Source organism: Pteropus medius, unplaced genomic scaffold (genome assembly GCF_902729225.1).
Source record: "Pteropus medius unplaced genomic scaffold, Ma_sr-lr_union100, whole genome shotgun sequence".
Lineage (NCBI taxonomy): Eukaryota > Metazoa > Chordata > Mammalia > Chiroptera > Pteropodidae > Pteropus > Pteropus medius.
The window spans coordinates 27431783-27453257 of record NW_024350319.1 but is presented as its reverse complement, the minus strand read 5'-3'; the positions used below and the strand labels follow the sequence as shown (position 1 = coordinate 27453257).

General features: G+C 34.4%; 1 pseudogene; it reads left to right on the top strand.

Annotated features, from left to right (window-relative positions):
• Window positions 1-20915: 20915 nt before the first annotated feature.
• Window positions 20916-21120, top strand: LOC120583168 (small nuclear ribonucleoprotein G-like; annotated as a pseudogene).
• Window positions 21121-21475: the final 355 nt, after the last annotated feature.

The following is a 21475-nucleotide window of genomic DNA, read 5'->3' as shown; positions in this document are numbered from 1 at the left end:
AATGATAATAATATAATAACAGCTAAATTTTACTAAGGACTTAAGAAAGTGCTTTAAGTAAGTTTATTCATTCAGACTTTGAACCTTGACAACAACCATTAGGTGGCTGCTCTTATTATTCCAATTTTTGCAAGTGAAGAAACAGAAATTCAAAGAAAACACAATTTCCTCAAAATGAAAAAGTAAGTGATAAAGCCACGTTTCTAGCTCAAGTTATATAGGACGTTAGGGTACATTTTCATAACCAACGAGCCACCCTCCTCTTAGTCAATTCAAACTGTAAGTCTGTTCTTCAGTGTGATTTCAGTCATTCCAATCCACTGTACTGTCATTATAAAGTTCTTAGTTTAAAAGAATGAGCTCTTTTTAGGCATTGCTACAGGTCATATCTCAATCCAAGTCAGCTCCACTTAACATTTGTAGACTGATATGGTAGCCAGAATTTCTATTCTTTAACTATTCAGAACTTGCCCCCATTTATGACCATAGGACTTGAGTATAACCAGAGGTAAGAATTCACTACCTTTAAAGAATTTTTACATTTCTCTAGGTCTGTTCTTTGTCCTCTCTTATTACAACTGATACTATACCTCATTTATAAGTCATGCCTGTTTAAACCTTTCAAGGCTCATGGCTTTTAAAAGATGATAGATAGATGAGAGAGAGAGAGAGAGAGAGAAACAATCTGCCTAGTTTGGAGACTATCTTCTTAGCTTTTGTAACTGGATTTTTGGCTCAGAAACTTGGGGTAGTAGTTAAGTTTCAATTCTATGCACTCTTATAGATTTGTTATAATCACTAATTTTGTGTGTTTTAGTTGGTTTGGTTTGGTTTCATTTTTTAATACTTCCTGTTCACGTATGACCCATTCTCCCATTTAGGCAGCAGTTTAAGCAGCTTAGAACAAAGAACAACAAAAGTGTCAAAATTTTTAACTTTTAAGTTTCTAGAACCTATGATTTATAACTTCAAAAGTAGCTAAATAAAGAGCTCAAGGCATAAATATATGTTATAAATAATATCTCTGTGAAATCATATTATCCATTAGAAGCAGTGTTTATAGTGCTCATTGAAAATCAGATATGAGAAATATAATGACTCATAGAACAGAAAAAAAGAATGTGGACTCTGGGTCTCTATAGGAGTCCTGTGTCCTTGACATTACCCACAGACCAAACCTAGAATTTGGGGCAGGAAAATTGGGAAGATATAGAATAAGAGAGGCTTGGAGTGTCCTTTCTCAGATGATTCTCAAGAAAACAGCAAGACTCTGAGATTCCTGGGCTCAGTAAAGTTCAAGACTGGTGGAGTAATATTGGTTTCAGGGAAGGTAGAGAGGCAGAGAGAGGCTAAGACAGCTTATGGAGACCCAATGGCCCCCTAGAGGGGTCAACTAGCAATGGAACATTTCTCCTTTCCACTAGACCATGAGCAAAAGACAGTTTAGCACAACCTGCAAGGACTGATGAACAGGACCAGACAGATGATATCCATTGCAGCACATTCTTGGGCTAATTGATCAAAACAATTCAGGCAAATTGTAAAACCTCCACATAACTATAGTACGCTATAAACAATGCTGAAAATTGGCCACAAGCTTGGGAAAAGGGGTCATGAAACCCTGAACTGACTGAGATGGTGTTTCAGCCGTTCCATGTAACTAGTGTTCAAATGGGAATTAATTTCAATCACAGAAAAATTATACGAGTTATGTTTCTTATGTGTGTTTGTGAGCTGATCCTGCTACCCTGCTATAACAGCTTTTTAATTCATGCCTTTATGAATTGTGATTACTTTGGGGCATTATTTCTTTTACTAACTCCTGGATTTAACAAGCATCCACACAGCTTTACCATAATTCCAAGAGAAACCAATTAATACTTTTATATAGTCTTAATTCTTTGAGTTTTCCTGATAATTTGGTATCCAAAAATGTCCACCTATCCTGTACCAGCTATAATATTAAGAATATGTCCTAAAGAAAAAAAGAGAAAAATGAGCTTTTATTTAACTGCAAAATATCAAAAATATTAGTGTATTTCTGCCTCATATAGCTATAGCCATTAATTGCATTTTAAAGATATAGGAAGGAAGATATCCTAAGGTTAAGAAAGTTTTCTATGGTTACAAAGGTCAAAACTTTTGATAAAATAAATATTTTTTGTGTTTTTTAAGATATACTTTTGTGGGTGTGGGGTATACGCAGATTGAAGGAGCCTTCTGGAAAAGGTTATCTCAACTTACTACATATAAGGTGGAATCAGAGAGCGAGGCACACCTAGAGCAGGCCTGGAGGGTTATAATGACCTTGTTCGAAGATATGAGGGTAGGATGTATTACCAAAAGCCAGTGGATTGTCTAAAATTGGAATGAAGGCAAAGGTCAAACATACACACCAAATTGACGCTTCTATTCCACACACCAAAGTCTAGGGGTTAGTGGGGTAGTCCTACAGTAAGACGAATTGACACAGCCAGGAGTTGAGAAAGAGATAGTGCCAGTCCGATTGGATCAGGGCCCGCTAAGGCCTCGTTTTAACTGAAATACCTCTTTAAAGGTCCCATTTTCAAATACAATCACATTCGGAAGTATTGGGGGTTAGGGCTTTAACACATGGATTTGGGGGAACACAATTCAGCCTATAACATTTGTCTTCCTAAAATTAAACTAATAGCAATAACAAAAACAAGAAAATTCTCTTAAGACACAGATTTTTCTAAAGTTGATAAAGCGTTTTAGGAAGCTATCCAGAATCTATCAGGTTAATGGTGTCCTATAGAATACACAGAAACATTATATCACAGATTTGAACTACAAAAGTCTGTGCAGCTGCCTAAGAACTCTTAGAACCACAAAATGCTTTATATCTTGGGAACATCTATATCATTTAAAACCATATTTATTTTGAACATTGTACATTATAGAATCCAGTATGTGCTTTATAATATAAACTCTCCTTAGCTTTCTTTGGTCTCTCAACCTGTTTTCCTATTCTTTCATTCATTTTTGTCCTGGGCCCAATTTCCAGGAGTGGAGATTACTTTTTCTAAAGCATATGCGTTCTTCCTAGGGACTAATAATGGTTGATTGGTAGAAAATTACTCTTTGATATTCTCTGCTTGCTTATCCATTTATGACTTCTTCAAGGCCAAATTCTTGTCATTGACCTCACTCCAGTGAGGTTCCATGTATCCAGGGAGGTCATGACCAGACCATGGCACCCACATTCACTTTTCTATACTTTAAAACAATGTATTGTGCCACAGGTCACCAGTATAAGCAAACCTTTGTTAGAAGACAGAGTCATTCTGTTAAACCATTCACTGGAGAGTAACATTTCACTTCTTTTTCTTTCCTTCAAAACGTTTTTTCATTTCTTCTGATAAAAAAAGAACAGCTAAATGATTTTTTTTTTTTTTCAGTTCTTACTGTCTCTCTCTGGTTTCATGCTATTGACTGTAATTCCATCAGAATACATACTGACATTGCACAAACTATCCATATAGTAAATGGATAATAATTTAAAATATAAATAAATAGAAGATTTACCAAGCACATGACTTTCCATGTAGAGAATAGAAATATTACTTTGCAATTCTCTGTAGTCCTACAATTTTATAAACTACTTAATAACTTTAATTTACTTTTCTCGTTGTAAATAATACTTCAGAAAAGTAGGCTATGGGGGTATAATATTAATATATTTGGGCATTGTCAACACTGCTGCAAAGGAATGATACTGTACATATTTAAGGCGAGGATCTAAATATTCTGGAAAGCTGAACCACATAAATATAGAACAGCCTCACACTTTTCACCAGTCACTACATAGTTGGGAAACTATGCATCAGTTAAACAAAGAAATTAAACACATAAGGCCTGCTACATTTAAATATTTAAGTGCCATATTTTAAATAAATCATATTATTGTAAGACAGAGGATTTCCAAGGCAAAAAGTAAAGTCTGGACCTTTCATAGAACACCTTTTTTTTCTTGAGATTTTGAACTTCACACAATAAAGCTTTTCATTTCTGTTCTTTCTCCAAATGTTTCGACTTCTTAGAGGCTACATTGTTTTGTAAGAATAAACTGTAGGTTTTCCAAAGAGCCTCCCTCTCCCACTCAGTTTCCCTGAGGGAGTTAGAGTTTCTGCACACAATTTATTTTCATTTCCCTCACCCCGAAAATGATCAAATAAGGACTGTTTCCCCACCAACAATTCTAGGGCAAGAGGCTCTGACAAGTGCAACCTTTATCACCACAAACATCTCTTCTCTTTTCAGCTCTGGCACATCCAAAGAAAAAGATTATTTAACACACATCAACCATGTTACAATCAAGGCTCCAACAATTACAAAGATGTACAAGGTGAATCTACAGTTTTAAACCATTGAAAAGTGGATACTTTGAGCATCTCTAGAAAGCTCAACACATGCTACAGAATCAGTACAATCGCTTTACAGAATCAGCCCTTTCTTGCCACCGAAATAGACATTTGTTGGCTGCACAATTCTCAGCATCCTGGTTCAAATAAGGATACTGCATATTACATATTCTTTACTATTTTGGAGTTGCCATGGCAGAGAAGGGAAGAGATATTTTTGTTGATGGAAAGTCTCTTAACAGAGCTCCTTATTTTGGCCTTCCTGACTTTCTGACACAGTTTTCAGATCTACTTTAAAATATTTCCTTGACTTTCTTTTTTCTTTTTTAATTATTTAAAGCAATCAACATTCCAGCATCTCAGAAAGAGCAGAAGATACATTATTAAATGTGCAAATACGCAGATGATCGAGATTTGAAGACAGGGAATTCAGATGAAAAGAATGGATAATCTGTTAGAATTTTAATGAGCTCTTTAACTTTCAAGCCAAATTCCTCCTGGTCCTTTCTCAGCTTCTCTTTCCCTTTTTCTTTTCATTAACTTTCATCTTCTAGTTATTCATTGCTGCCTTATCATTTAAAAACAGAGTTAGTGTATCAGATTGGACTAGGTTATGCTGTTGTTTGAAAGAGGATCTTAATGGCTTAAGTAACAAATTTTTTTTTTTTACACACTGGTTATACTTTGTGGATCAGTTGGGGGCTTTGCTTTCTGTTATCCTCCTCTTGAGAATTGGGTTTATGGAGTAGCCTCCATCTAGAAGAACGGCCAACAAACTATGGCCTGCAGACCAAATCTGACCTGCTGCCTAATTTCGAAAGGCCCGGGAGCTAAGAATGATTTTAACATTTTAAGAGTTAAAATAAATTTTTTAAAAACAATGTTTTTAATGAAAATATATAAAAGTTATATGAAATTTGCATTTCAGTGTCCATAAATTAAGTGTTATGGGAACATAGCTATGCTTATCCATTTACATATTTTTTATGGTTGCTTTCCCTCTACAACAACAGAGTTGAGTAATTGCAACAGGGACCACACAGCCTGCAAAGCCTGAAATATTTGTTATTTGGTCCTTCACAGAAAAATTTTGTCAACCCTTGAACTAGAGCAAGACTAGTCACCATGGCAGACAGTAAAAAAAAGAATAGCAAGTCATGCACTGACTCTTAGGGCTTTCACCAAGAACTGACACACAGACTTCTGCTCACTTTTCATTGTCTAATGCAAATCACTCTGAATGTCAACAAAGAGGTGACAAGTGCAATCCTATCCTGCGCCCAAGAGGAGAAACAAAAATATTTTGATGACCCACACTGATACCTATGACAATTAAGAAAAATAAATTAGAAAATAATTAGTTATGTGGTAAATCAATTCACTATTTTACAAATAATCTACTGGTTGTCATGGGAAAAAAAAAATAGCAAATTAGCAAGAGCTTCCTGCTATGAGTCCTGAAACCAAACAGAAGAAAGAATCTCAGAATTTTGCACCAAAAGTATGGGAAGCTCTTTGGGATAGAAGTCAGTGCCTGTTATAACTGAGAGAGGGAAGTTGAGGCTAAGATAACAACCAAATGCAGAAGACTGAGATACAATAACAGAGAAAGTCTGGCAAAGAGCTTTCTAATGGTGCCCATTTATTTCCATAACACTACTCTAAAATGTCATTGCTCACCTCTCTGCCAGAGTGAAACAGATCAGCCCAGGACCAACAGAATCAAGAAAGCACAGGAGCTCAGCTGGGATTAGGATGAAAGACTGTTAAGTACAGGCAGCCTGGACTCTCTATCCTGAGCATTCTCTTCCCTCATTTCTTTTATTCTTTTTCCTACCCCTCTACCCCAATCTGCCATAATTTATAATTACAGCTGAGAAGACAGCTCCTTAAAAACATCCATGCACAGGGAACAGTCACTGGAATGGAATACCCGATGGGAGCTGGTGAGGGAGAGAGGATCACATGAATGAAAGTGGCCTAGCCCAGAGGTTCTCCACTCTGAAGGTCCTCTCCCCTCCCTAACTTGAAGAATATAATCTAGGCCTTTTAAAATTAAGCAAGAGAAGAGAAATAAATACAAACAACTGCAAATACAACAGAGGTGGAAAAAACATTATAAACAACTATATGCCCATAAATATGAAAACTAGATGAAATTAATTTAATACTAAAATACAAATTAAAAGCTTGACTAAAATAATATTCATTAAGCGAATTGAAATATTAATCAAAGACTTCTTCAAAGACCACCAAAAAAGCCTCCTGTGCTTTTTTGTATGTGTCTGTTCCCAAAATTTTATGTAAGAAGTAATCTCTTTCTTATACAAATTATTGCAAAGAATATAAAAACTACGCATTTTATTATTTCTAATCTAAATAAGAAAAGAATATCAAAAAATAATAACTTAAGTACATCCAAAAAATTGCACTCGATAAATTTAACGCATACATGCAGGAAAAAGTAAGATCACTAGAAGTCGAACTTTATTAATTTGATAAAGGCTATCTACAAAATAACTGAATCAAATATTACAATGAATAGTGAAAATTTAGATACCTTCCTTTAGGATCCGGAGCAAAATAAGACAAGGCAAAAAATAGAAATAAGAAAGAAATTAGAATGGATTAAAAAGCAACAACTATATGCTGCCTAGTAAAGCTCTTTTAAACATAAATACACAGACTAGATGAAAGTAATTGGTAAGGGAAAAAAGCATGTTATGTAAATAGCAAGTGTAAGAAGGCTACAAGGACATATTAATATTTATCTAAAGAGATTTAAAGACAAAGACCATTACCAGAGATAGAGACATTGCATAAGAATTTAAAGCTCAATCATCAGGAATACTTGACAATATAAATTTACATGCACCTAATCATAGGGTTTCCATAATTATGAAACAAAAGTTGACAAAGTTAAGTAGAAATATAAACAAAGCCATCATTGGAGATTTTAATGCCCTTCTCTCAGTAACTGATAGAAGAAAACAATCTCAGTAAAAACATAGAAGAATTAAAAAATGGTATGAATCTGCTTGACCTAAAGATATTTATACAATACTACATCCAACAAGAGCAGAAAACACATTCTTTTCAAGTGCACATGGAACATTGACCAAAATAGAGCCCTTTTGGCTCTAAAACAAGTCTAAATAGAGTTTAAATAAATTTAAAGAATTGAAATCCTAAATAGTGTGTTCTCTGATGATATTATGACCATAACGAACATAATTTAGAAACCAATAATAATAAAATATCAAAAATACCTCAAATATTTACAAATTAGGTAACACACTTTTAAATAACATATGTTAATAAAGGTATCACAGAGATAATTAGAAAATACAACATTTCAAATGTTGGATTTCCAACTAAATATCAAGGAAAATACAACATTAAAATTTATGCTTAGAGGAAATTTTACAGCTTTAAATTCTTATATTAGAAAAGAAAAAAAGATATGAAATCACATAGGAAATTAGAAAGACAGAAGCAAAGAAAGCCCAAAGAAAGTAAATGAAGAAATAATAAAGAGAAATCAATGAAATAGAAAACAATAGAGAAAATTCATAAAGCCAAAAGCTGATTCTTTGAAAAGACCAACAAAATTGGTAAACCCATAATTAGACTGATTAGGAAATACAAAGGAAGAACACAAATTACGAATATTAGAAAGTAAAGAGGGCATATCTCCACATACCTTGTAGGCATTAAAAGAACAACAAATATTATGAGCAATGTTATGCCATACATTAAACAAATGAAAAAGACAAACACCTTAAAAAAATACATCTTAGCAAAACTGACACAGATAAAATAACGAATCTGCATAGACCTATTGAAGAAATTAAATTCATTTTCAACAAACATTTCTACAAAGAAAACCCCAGGCCCAAATGGTTTCACTAGTGAATTCTAGCAAATACATACAGTGAAAAAAATTTTATTAATCTCAAGACTTTCAAAATGACCAAGCACAACTAATGTTTTAGGGGAGAAAACAAAGCTATTTAACAAGGATTTCTCAAGAACCTAAAATATAGGTCATTTGGCCAAAACACCTCATACCAGAAGGCCACACAAGACTGGCAGATATGTAGTGAAAGTGGAGAAGATAAATCAAAATTCTACATGTTCTCCTGCTTTGGCACACCCAATTCAGGTTCTCAGAGTATGCAAGGCCTGTTAATAGGCCCCCTCCCCATCGCCTCTCATCCCCCATTCCTTATCACCATAAATTTGTATCCTGAACCTTCACTTAGTGGGTCCCTAAGAAGCTGCTTTTTGCTGTTTAATTAATTGCCACATCTTTGATGCCATGGTCATGACTGAAGTTTTATTATTTAGCCTCTGACCTGAGAGAACTTGAACACTAACATTCATTGTAAAAGCCTCTTAAAGTCCTACCTCCCTTAGCCTGCATCCGACATCATAATAAATCTTGATTTATTTAAGATTTCTTTGTTTGTGCTTAATCTTATGGAGTCTCTTTTTTCCATGCCAATCCTGGTTTATTAGTTGGCTTCAGGGACACACATACACACACACACACACACACACACACACACACACCATTCAATTAGGCTACCCAAAGGGGCTGTTAACCTCCAGTGGACTTATTCTCTGTGCACCTGCCAGAAGTTCATTTTCAGGAAGACATATTGCCCAAACCAGAAAGAGTTCCATGTCCACACTCCACACTTTCATTTTCATTCTGTAACCAGAAATGTTACCAGACACCTGTGAATACCTAAAACTTTGAAGCACAACCACATATCTCAGTGCAAGATATAACACCAGCTTTCCTTCCCCATCCCAACTTCCCGTTGAGTCTGGAAAGAGCTCTTGGGTTTACATCTTGTACACCAGCACCCACTCGGAAAGTGTACCTTTGGCTCAGCACCTTCTGCAGGTTATCAATGAAAGGATGTTGACCACTGAAGTCTCTTATTCTTGCCATTCGCATCTCTTCAAAAGAAATTTTTAAAGGATCTTATTTGCTTTAAAAATGAATGCAAATAATGTTTTAATCTAATGTTACCTGGTTTCGAATAGTTTTGGTGGGAAGAGGTGTCCTTCTGACTTCACAGTTAGCACCTGCTAATGTACTTTCTCATGCACACTGATATCTGGAAAGCAAGCAATATACTCGAGCTCTTTTCTTCACCACAAAGAAATCTTGTTTGGAAGTTTGGACTTCCAAACACATGCATAGCCTCTCCCATGTATGGCAGGGGTCGGAGAGGGATGGAGTATGTAGGAACTCTGCGCTTTCTACTCAATATTGCTGTGAACACAAAACTGCGCTAAAAAAAATAAAGTCTATTTAAAAAATAGCTATGCCTTTCCAGAGCTCACATAACCCCTTCCAGAACAAGGTCTGGGCACTAGAGGCCCCAGAATTCCCTGCCCCCACTGACCCCGAGTTAATTTCTAGGACCTGCGCCAGCCCTTCCTGGGTCTGTCTTCTGAGGATAAGCATGGTAAGAGTCATGCTTGAGTGAGCTCCTGGAGTGTCCATGTACATCAATGTATGACCCATTGTGGTACTTGATGGAAAGAGGAGAAGCTATAGACCATCTCTCTCTTCCAGAGTCACTTTCCATTGTGAAAGTCTTAGAATTTAAAATTTTTCAACCTCGCCTCCCAGGTTATTGTGAATTTTTTTTGTCAAGATAAGACAGAAAATATTTAATAGTTTGTTTTCTTAATGTATGCCTTTCCAATATTTAAACTCATGATATGGGGGTCAACATCTGTACTCTTGCTCCTGGTCCCATTGATGTTAGAGATAATCCAGTTCTTTCCCTGTATCCCCACCTCCAAGATAACAAGCAATAGGCTCAATCACAGGTGGAGAATGAACTTCAGTCTCTCAGCTTCGACTCTAAATTCTTGGGAGAGAGTCTGACTGGCTTAGGGAAGGAGGGCTGCAACCCCTGGTCCAAACAATGGAGTAATTTGGAAATGAGCATTTCCATAGAAATCTGTCTGTTAGGGGAGGGAGACGTCCTTGTGGTAGAATGGGCAGTTCCTGGAGAAATTTGGCTGGATAGATTCCCCACTGAGTATTCAACTTCACAGCTAAAATAAATGCAAGTTTTATTCCTCTTTTTTCAATGGGACAAATTGGTAGAAAATATGGAAAATCAAAATATTCCAATTAGAAAACAAATTATACCATACTTTTTAAGTTTTTTTCACAATTGGCTTTAGCATGAACAATTAATATGAACTATAATGAAGAGGACATTTCTTTTAAAGAGAAATTAAAGTTTTATTAAAATGATATTCAATCTTCAACCTCACATATATTTTTAAAAGGTGATCGGTGTGCTAATACAAGCCTAATCTTTTTTCCTTATTAGAAAATCAAGCTAGAGTGTTTTTAAAACATTCCATTGACTTATTCTTCCCTATCTCCTTTGTTAAAAAAAAAAAAAAAGTAAACCTAATAAGGTACACAATGTTTCACTAAAAAACACTTGCCAAGCCTTCTAGCTATAACAGAATGAATACAGTTCATAATTGGGATCTCTAACTGTCCTATTTGAAAAAATACAAAGGACTGGAAACTAGTATTTGCTTTGGATACAAGAAAAGCATGTAGAATAACATTGTTTCAGCAAGATTATCTCCATGTGACCGTATGAAATGTGGAAGGAATGAGAAAGTATACTTTCAATGTTTTCTGAAAGAAAGGAAAAGCTTATCAAAAGAAGAAAAAACACAGGCATACATTGTTTCCATATACGTTTCTTCACCTCAAATAACCTAACGTTACTGTTTACAGTTAAACTGAAAGGTCCATCCATTCTACCCAAGTCTGAAGCTTAACCTCCTCTACCCGTTATGCAGACAAAACTTCTGCTGATTTCATTTGGCTTCCATTGACAACATGCAACCATCCAGAAGTCATCAGCAATTCTAAATAAAGGCATTATTTGCTCCAGAGCAACAGAAGGTCCCTAATCCTATATAGAAAGGGCTTATGGGCAGTAATCCAATTACAATGGGCAATAGAAGTGGGGTCTTCACACATTTTTACTTGAGTATATGACAATGAAATTCCTTCAACATATTTAAATCTAAATGTAAAATTTTCTCCCCCGTAAATTTATATAGTAACAAAAGATGCAAATCTAACATATTGTATATTCTGATGTTTTAAAAATAAAATAGTTATAACAGTCTTTTAAATGTATGAGAAAGAATGTAAATAACATGATGATTTGACACCACCATCATTCATTTTAAAATCTTGTAAACAAGTTCTTTAGTAGTTCTTTTTACTCCTTGAATTCTTATTTCCTGTTTACATCCCTCATAAAATTATATAACAATATATTTTGTGTTTTCCATCTCATATCAATCACTTTCAAAATGTTTCTTTGCAATAAAACTATATTGATTGAAATTAAGTGTGTTTTCCCTATAACCACAATGATCTAGATGTTTCATTAAAAGTCTTCTGATTATCATTAGCATTAATCATCAATTGCCAACATCATAGAGTATTATACATTTGCCATATGCTAAGATTAGAAATAGGAGAAAGGTAATAGGCTATTTTTTAGTCATGTTGTAGAAAAATGATTTTGAAAAGAAAGGCAGCAAAGTAGAAGTACAATGACTCTTGACCATGGGGAAATTCTCAGATTGATCAATTTTTAAAAAGAATAAACATGAAAGTTTAATATGTATAAATTGACTCTCATAAAGCTATCTGTACCCAAGAACTCACAAAGAAATCTTGCACCCCAGGCATTGCAGGCTTTGGGTGGAAGACCTTGACTAGATGGATTTACCTGAGGCTACATTTACACAGTAAGTACATTCTTTTTACATAAATTGTTAGTGCTAATTATAAACCATTTGAGGTTTTTTAATGATGCTTTTATTGAACACTAAAGAAAATCAACTTGAAAATGTATTATTATTTTTAATTGGACTCACTTGAGAGGCAGTCAGTAGAGATTAATGAGAAAGTAAAACCAGGCTCTTGCCACTTCTACTGTTTGTAGCACTTTTTATCATTGCTACAGTTTGGCCTGCAGAAGTAAATGGTTCTTTCAATCTTTTCTAAATTACTCAGTGCTTAGTCTACTTGAATTACTGGCCCAGGTGGATAGATCTTCTCTTAGAAAAGTTGTATTTCCTTCTATCTGTGCTTGCAATTGACCCAAGCCCGTCTAAATTTATGTCTTGAAAACTTAGCAGAAAGAATTAGAGAAGCAGCAAATACATCAGCAAATACATTCCAACACCTTCAATTATTTTTTACCTTTTCTCTTTGAGCTGTGGTCTCCATGTGCATTTGGTCCACTTTCCAAGTTATTGTAGATGACAGCTTCTCAAATATTTTCATCTGTATAATAATGGTACCCATCTTTCCAAACTGAAATAGCTCTGCTCTTGTACTCACCACTTGGTCGCTCAACCAATGTCCACTTTTAGGTACCAAATTCAGTATTTTTTAAGATATGGGTTAATTTGCTATAATAAAATGCAGAATAACAGAGGTTTAAACAAAATAGTTTGCTTTCATGTAACAATTCAAGTTCAAGCAGAACTTGGCTGATGTGGCAGCTTCATGGTATTAGGAACCCAGAGTTCATGTTATCCTATTGCTCTGCCATGTTAAGTAGTCGCCCTCATCAGTCTTAGCATCATAGCCACATCTCAGAAGAAAAGAGATGAATGGGAATATTTGCCTCTTCTTTTTATGGACATGATCCAGAAGTTGCACACATTACTTATGTTCATATCACATGGCTATACCTAGTGACAAAGGAGGCTGAAAATGTAATCAGCTGGTAGGTGATCAAGTGCCCCAGCTAAAAATTCAACCACATGGAAAAAGGGAGGAGACTGGATATGAGGGGAAAACTAGTAGAGGCTGCTACAATGTCTATTGGAAAATCTGAGTACATTACCTATTCAATGTCAAAGGGATCATTTGGACGACTACTCTGAGTTGAATGCAATAGCAATAGCTGCCTGCCATTTGATCAGGTCATATGAGATGCCATGTTCAATGACTGTTCTCTGACTAGACTGGCTGAGAATTATCCCTCAAATAATAATTCAAATTGTATGGGATGGCTTTATAGCACATTAAAATAACTATCGAGAACAAATAGATCAATATTTGCTCAAATGAACCATGATTTACTTAAAAGAACAGTGAAGAAAATACACATTTTCCTCACATAAGCTTTTCTTTTTATTAGAATGTTATACCAGGAAGCAACTTTTCTTTCCCTTTCTCTTTCCTTTTCTCTTTCCTTCCATCTTCTCCTTCCTGGGTTAATATTTAATAAGCAGATACAAAGTGCCTTTTTACGCCAGGAACTTTCACATATATGTCATCCTAGTTAAGCCATACAACAGTCATATGAGATATATATTACCCTTAATTTATAAATGAGTAAATTGAGAGTCAGAGAAATTTACTGACTAGCTTAGGATCACATTACTAAGTTACACAACCACATTGTGACAGTGGCTTGCTAGAAACGTTCAAAAAGCCATATGTCTCTGTACCAGCCTAAAACAGGTGATATGCTTATGTAGCTTTTTGTGAGTCAAACACTGCAATCCAATAGATCAGAGAAACTAATTAGTGTCTTTGGTTTGAAAAGCAATTTTAGACCACATGACAGAAACTGCTTGCTGTCACCCAATATAGGTTCATTCCTCTCTTAGTAACAGAACCTCCAATTTAGCTGGGCACAAAGCTATCCCTTGCATCCAAGTATGATCAGTGTAAGCAAAATTTTTTGTATACCATACAAAAGTGTCTTTAAAGGAAAGAAGCATAGTCTCCTTTTTCTTTTACTACTTTTGCAGGATCACATGTAAATATGATATTGGAGCCTATTATGGGTTCAATTGTGCCTCCTCCCTCAAAAAAATATGTTCATGTCCTAACCCCCAACACCTGTGAATAAGACCTTATTTGGAAACAATCTTTGGAGATTAAATCAAGTTAAGATAAGATCATTAGGGCAGGCTTTAATCCAATATGACCGATATACTCATAAGAAGAGGAAACTTTGAAAACCTGTCATGTGATGACAAATTGACAGGCACAAAGAGACAACAGTATAGAGCTATCTGGGAGAAGATAGCCATGGGATGGCAGAGGCAAAAATAGAGTAATACATGTACAACCAAAGGAACACCAAAGAATACCAGCAAAGGGAAGAAGCTAGAAGAGGCAAGTATTCTCCCCTACGTCCTTTAGAGTAAGTACATATTCTTTAATTTCGGCCTTTAGCCTCCAGAACTGTCAGACAATGAGTTTCCGTTGTTGTAAGCCATTCAGTCATGGTACTCTGTTACAGCACTTCTAGGAAGCTAACACAGAGCCTAAGCAATCATCTCAGATCATGAGTCGGCTCATTATGGATGTCAGAACAGCAAGAGAAAAGGGGCTTGGGGCCTAGATGACTTCACAGAGTAGAGTTCTAGACTACCTCTCTGTGGAGTTTTACATGATAGAAAAACAAACTTCAATCTTGAAGCAACTGTTATTTGGAGTTTTTATTATTCATAGATGAACATAATTCTGATATGAACCATATACCTCTCCTTCTAAGAGGTGCTATACATGGATATGGTGCCTAATACTAGCCTTTTTGAATACTCCAGTTCACCATCCATTTTCTCAGTGAAAACAGTTTGGAAAGGTGATAAAGCTAATTATAGATTCTAGCTTTACTAAGCAAGGCAGTAAAATTAAGGTGATTCTTTAGAATTATTGGGAACTGGAGGCAAATGACTCCAAATTTGAAATCATAGATTATTTGAATTTTTTAAACAGTAGGTTTAAAAAAAAAAAAAAGGACTATGGCATCAAATACTTCTAGAACATAATTCCAAATTTACCCCTTAGTGGCGAGCTAAGTGATTTTAAATAAGTTATTTCACATCCCTACTCCTCAGATTTTTCATCTGTAAAACAGATGATAAAAGAGACATGTTAATGAGTTGTTAACCTGAAGACAAAGAGAGTAAGTGAGAAGATGATAATTACCTCATAGGATTGTTGAGGGGATTCAATGGGAAATGCACATAAAGTGCTTAACACAATTCCAGACACATATTAAGCTCCTTCCCATCACAAGATTTTTGCACATGTAGTTAGTTCTATTTCCACGGGTACTCTCTTACTGTCATCTCTGAAAATGTACTCTTTGTCTGACTAATTCACATCAATGTATTAATCTCTGCTCAGAGTTCATCTCTTCAAAAAAATCTTGTCTTGGTCTCCCCTATAACTAAGTCATACATAATTTTATGATTTTTAATTATAGCTCTTAGTAAAATTTGAGCTAGAATAATTATTTGTATTATGTGATTGATTTATGTCTTCCCTTCTAGACTAGCACTACTGAAAGTATGGTTTACTGGCCAGTGCTAGTTTGCAAACTATTTATTATTCATCTTTCAGGAGATAAATGCAGAAACTAAGATTAAGTGTTTAGAAACATGTATAGCAATTTTATATAGTAATTAGGACTTTTATTTTTTATGTTTGATTTTTTATTTTTTTCTAAAAATTTATTTTTATTATAACCTACAAAAGTATATGTCCACAATTGATTTTTTTAAATATTACTGATCTTCATGGAAAAAAACTAAAAAAAAATGATAATAATAAAGACTTCACTATCAATAATTACTTTAAATATAAATGGTTAAATGCTCTAATTAAAAGACATAAAATGGCTGAGTGGATAAAAAAAATAAAAACAAGACCCAACTATTTGCTGTCTTTAAGAAACTCATTTTAAATTTAAGTACACACATAAAGTTAAAGTAAAGACATAGGAAAAGATATCCCATGTAAATGGTAATCGAAAGAGAACAGGGGTGGCTATATTATATAAGACAAAATATATATTTAAGTTAAAAAGTCACAAGAGAGAAAGAAAAACGTTACATAATAATAAAAGGATCAATTCACCAGGAAGATATAACAATTAGAAATATGTATGCACCCAATGTCAGAGCACCTAAATATATATAGCAAACACTGACAGAACTGAAGGGAGAAATAAACAGCAGTTAAACAATCGTAGGAGACTTCAATTCGCCCACTTTCCATAATCAACAGGAATAGCCAGACAAAAGATCAATAAATAAATAGAGGGCTTAAATAACACTATAGAAAAACCAAAATGAAAACACAATACACCAAATGTATGAGATGCCACAAAAGTAATACTAAAAGAGAAGTTTGTAGTGACATATGCCTACATTTAAAAAAAAGAAAAGAAGAAAAAACTCAAATAGACAGCCTACCTTTAATCTCAAGGAACTAGAAAAAGAAGAACAAGCTCAGCCCAAAGTTAACAGACGGAAGGAAATGGCAAAGATAAGAGCAGAAATAAATAAAATAGAAAAGAGAAAAACAATAGGAAAAAAAACAATGGAACTAAGAGTTGGGTTTTTTGAAAATATAAACAAAATTGACAAATGCTTGGCTAGAGAAATTTCAAATATACGTAGAAATGAAAGAAGAGACACTACAACTGATGCCACAGAAATGGAAAGGATTATGATTACTACTAAGAATAATTACATTAGAACAAATTGGATAACTTAGAAGAAATGAATATATTCCTGGAAAAAAAAAACAAACTACCATGACTAAATTATGAGTAAATAGGAAGTATGAATAAATCTAAAACCCATAAAGAGATTGAATCAATAATCAAAAACCTCCCAACAAAGAAAAGCACAGGACTAGATGACTTCACTGATGAATTCTACCAAACATTTAAAGAAGAAATAATGCCAATTTTTCTCTTCCAAAAAACTGAAGTGAAGGGAACCCTTCCAAACTCATTTTAAGAGGCTAGCATTATCTTCATAACAAAGCCAGACAAAAACACTATAGGATTACTACATGCCAATATCCCTGATGAATATAGATGCAAAAATCCTCAACATAATATTAGCAAACCAAATTCAACAGCATATTAAAAGATCATGCACCATAACCAAGTGGAAGTTATTTCTGGAATATAAGAATGTTTCAACATATGAATATCAATTAATGTGACACACAACAGTGATAGAATAGAGAATAACTGAAAGCTTTTCTTTTAAAATCATGAACAAAGCAAGGATACCCATTCTCACCATTTCTACTTAACATAGTACTAGAAGCCCTAGCCTGAGAAATTAGGCAAGAAATGGAAATAAATGCATTCAAATTAGAAGGAAGAAGTAAAATTGTTCCTATGTAAAGACATCATAAATATATATATATATATATGTCCCTAATGACTCCATTAAAGAAAAAGAAGAAACAAATTCAGTTAAGTCACAGGATACAAACTTGACATACAAAAATCAGTTGCATTATATACACTAACAATAAACTATCTGAAAAGAAAATTATGAAATCTATCTCATTTACAATAGCACCAAAAAGAATAAAATAGGAATAAACTTAAGAGGTGAAGACTTACATACTGAGAACTACAAAACATTGAAGAAATAAAACAAGACACAAATAAATGAAAAGACATTCTGTGTTCATTGATTGGAATAATAAATATTGTTAAAATGTCCATGCTGCCCAAAGTGATCTACAGATTCAGTGCAATTTCTATCAATACCCCAATGACTTTTTTTGCCAGAAACAGAAAAAAAATTCTAAAATTTATATGAAACCACAAAAGACCATGAATAGACAAATCAATCTCGAGAAAGAAAAACAAGGCTGTTAGTGGGATCACTTCGTAAATTATATAAATGTCTAACCATTATACTGTAGACCTGAAACTAATATAAAATAATCTTAAATGTAACTCTAATTGAAAACATTTTTTAATAATAATGAGGATGTAAAGTATAGCACAGGGAATGTAGTCAATAATGTATCATAATAACTACATGTGGTATCAGATGGGTACTAGATTTATCAGGGTGATCACTTTGTAATTGTATAAATGTCTAATCACTTTGTTGTACATCTGATACTAATATAATATTGTATGTCCATTGTAATTGAAAAATAAAAAAATATTTTTAAAAAAGAAAAACAAGGCTGGGGCTATCACAATTCATGAATTCAAAATATATTATGATGCTATGGTAATCAAAACAGTGTAGTACAATATCACAGTAACCAAAACATAAAGACAGATATATAGCCAATGCAACAGAGTAGAGACCCCAGAAATAAATCCATGTATATGTGTTAAATTAATCTTCAACAAGGATGCCAAGAATATACAATAGAAAAAAGATAGTCTCTTCAACAAACTGTGGGAAATGCAATTCAAAACCACAATGAGATATCACCACACAAGTCACCATGGCTATCACCAAAAAAAAAAAAAAAAAAAAGCAAGACATGTTAGAGAAGATGTAGAGAAATTGGAACCCTTGCACGTTATTTGTGGGAATACAAAATGGTTCCACTGCTATAGAAAATAATGTGGAGGTTCTTAAAATAATTTAAAATAGAAATACCATATAATCCAGCAATCTCACTTCTGGGTATTAATTCAAAAGAATTGAAATCAGGATCTCTAAAAGATATGAGCACTTTTATGTTCATTGCAGCACTATTCACAATAGCCAAGATGTGGAAACAACCTAAATTTCCATCAACAGATGAATGGATAAGGAAAATGTGGTATACACACACAATGGAATTCTATCCAGCCTTAAAAAAAAAAAAAGGAAATTCTGCAATATACAACAACACAAATGAACCTCGAGGACATTATACTTAGTGAAATAAGCCAGTCACAGAAAGACAAGTGTAGTCATGCTTCTACATAATGGTTCAGTCAACGACAGAACACATATATGATGGTGGTCCCATAAGATTATAACAAAGCTGAAAAATTCCTTCCACCTAGTGAACTTGTAGCCGTCATAATGCTGGAGTGCATTGCTATACTATTTTTTAAATAAATTTAGTGTAGCCTAAGTGTACCATATTTTTAAAGTCTACAGTAGTGTACAGTAATGTCCTAGGCCTTCACATTTACTCACCTCTTACTTACTGAGCCACGTCACTCAGAGTAATTTCCAGTCCTTCAAGCTCTATTTATAGGAAGCGTCATATACAAGTATATCATTTTTTTATCTTTTATATCATATTTTAACTGTAGCTTTTCTATTTAGATATGTTTAGATACTCAAATATTTACCATTGTGTTACAATTGCCTATAATATTCAGTACAATAACATGCAATACAGGTTCATAGCCTGAGAGCAATAGGCTATGTACCACACAGCCTAGGTGAGTAGTAGGTTTCTATAAGTGCAGTCAATGGTGCTCGCACAACAAACTAGACTAACAACATATTTCTCAGAACATATCCCCATTGTTATGGGACACATGACTGTATTAAATACTTCCAGTTATATGAGGTATCTAAAATAATCAAATTCATAGAATCAAAAAGTAGAATGGTGGTTGCCAGGAGCTGAGGAGAGGGGGAAGTGGGGAATTACTAATCAATGGGCATAAAGTTTCAGTCAAGCAATAAGAATAAATTTTAGAGATCTGCTGAACAACATTGTACCTATAGTCAATGATAATAGATTTTACACTTAAATTGTTTAAGAAAGTAGATCTTAAGTGATCTCACAATGAAATAAAATATAAAATACAACTGCCCTTTCAGAAAAGATAGTTCAAGAAGCACCATTCTGCTCCAGAGGTCAGCAAACTTTTCTGTAAAGAGTGAAATAGTAAACATAAGGGCTTTTCAGGTCATAGAGTCTCTTTTGCAACTACATAACTCTGCCCTTTTAGCATGAAAATAGCCATAGACAATCTCTAAATGAATGAACATGGCTATGTTTCAATAATGCTTTCAAAAACAGATGGTGAGCCAGATGTGATCCACAGGCTGTACTTTGCCAACCCCTGCTATAGGCCATAAACTTCCAGGGAGCAGATGTCTCATTTGTTCTATTCTTCATTGTCTCCCCAGCGCCTAAAATATCCCTCATATAACTACGTACTCAATAAATATGTATTGAAGAGATAAATAGTCTATCTGATACAGGTATAGATCTTGCTTGCATTGATATAAAGGTAATATGTCCAGAGTCATCAATGCCATAGATGACCATGATAGGGTGTTAACTATCTCTAGTTAAATGAAATAAGGACCACAGATGTTCCAGGGATCAACCATAGTCTGGGAAGTAAAGGCAATCACTAGTTCCTTGAAAGAATAAAGGAAGAGGATATTGGCACTTGGTAGGGTTTTAAGGAAGTTATGAAAGTTTGGGATGGAAGCTAAAAGGGGCATGCGATAGATCGCTTAGCTGAGGTTGGAGAGCATGAGTGAGAGGTGTCAATGACCCAGAGGGTAGCAGTTCCGTCTAACAAGACCTGGGGCTTAGTGGCCCAGGCAGATTAGCATAGAAGGGAGATGTTGGATATATCCATGTCATCTTCCTCTAAAAACTGCAGGAGTGTAAGGGAGACCTCAATTCCCATTTCGAGACAACTTGAAACTCACTGGGTAGGTATCATGTGCAAAGCTCATTCTCCCTGCTTGAAAAATTTAAGGACAAGAAGTCGTCATTGAAATTAAATAGTAGCAGAAATGTCCAAAAAATATTAAGGGGGATTTGCTCCCTTTTTAAATCCCTTGATAGACGAATGTGTGGAGATCACAGAACATTGGAATGGTGGTAATACAAGGAAATAGTATCACCATGTTGGAAAGAGTATAAATAACAGCTGAGTTCAGCAGAGAAATCAATTTTTTCCACATGTCCGCTCTCCAAAGGATCTGTTTTATTGTGATATAAAAATCAGGTCATATACATTTGTCGTATTAAATTCTTCTATTAAAAAAAAATTTGATGACTGCTAACATCAGGTTCAAAGCCTCTGACTGATATATAAAATTCTTCATCATTTGGTCCCAATTTACCTTTCTAGTCATTTCGTGACAACAGCCATTTTCTCAATATGTATTTTAACTAGAGCCACATCAGCCATTCACTGTTTCCCTCACAACTCAATGCATTTGCTCTAGCTATTCTCTGCCCTGCAATGCCTTTCTTTTCCTCTCCATCCAGCAAA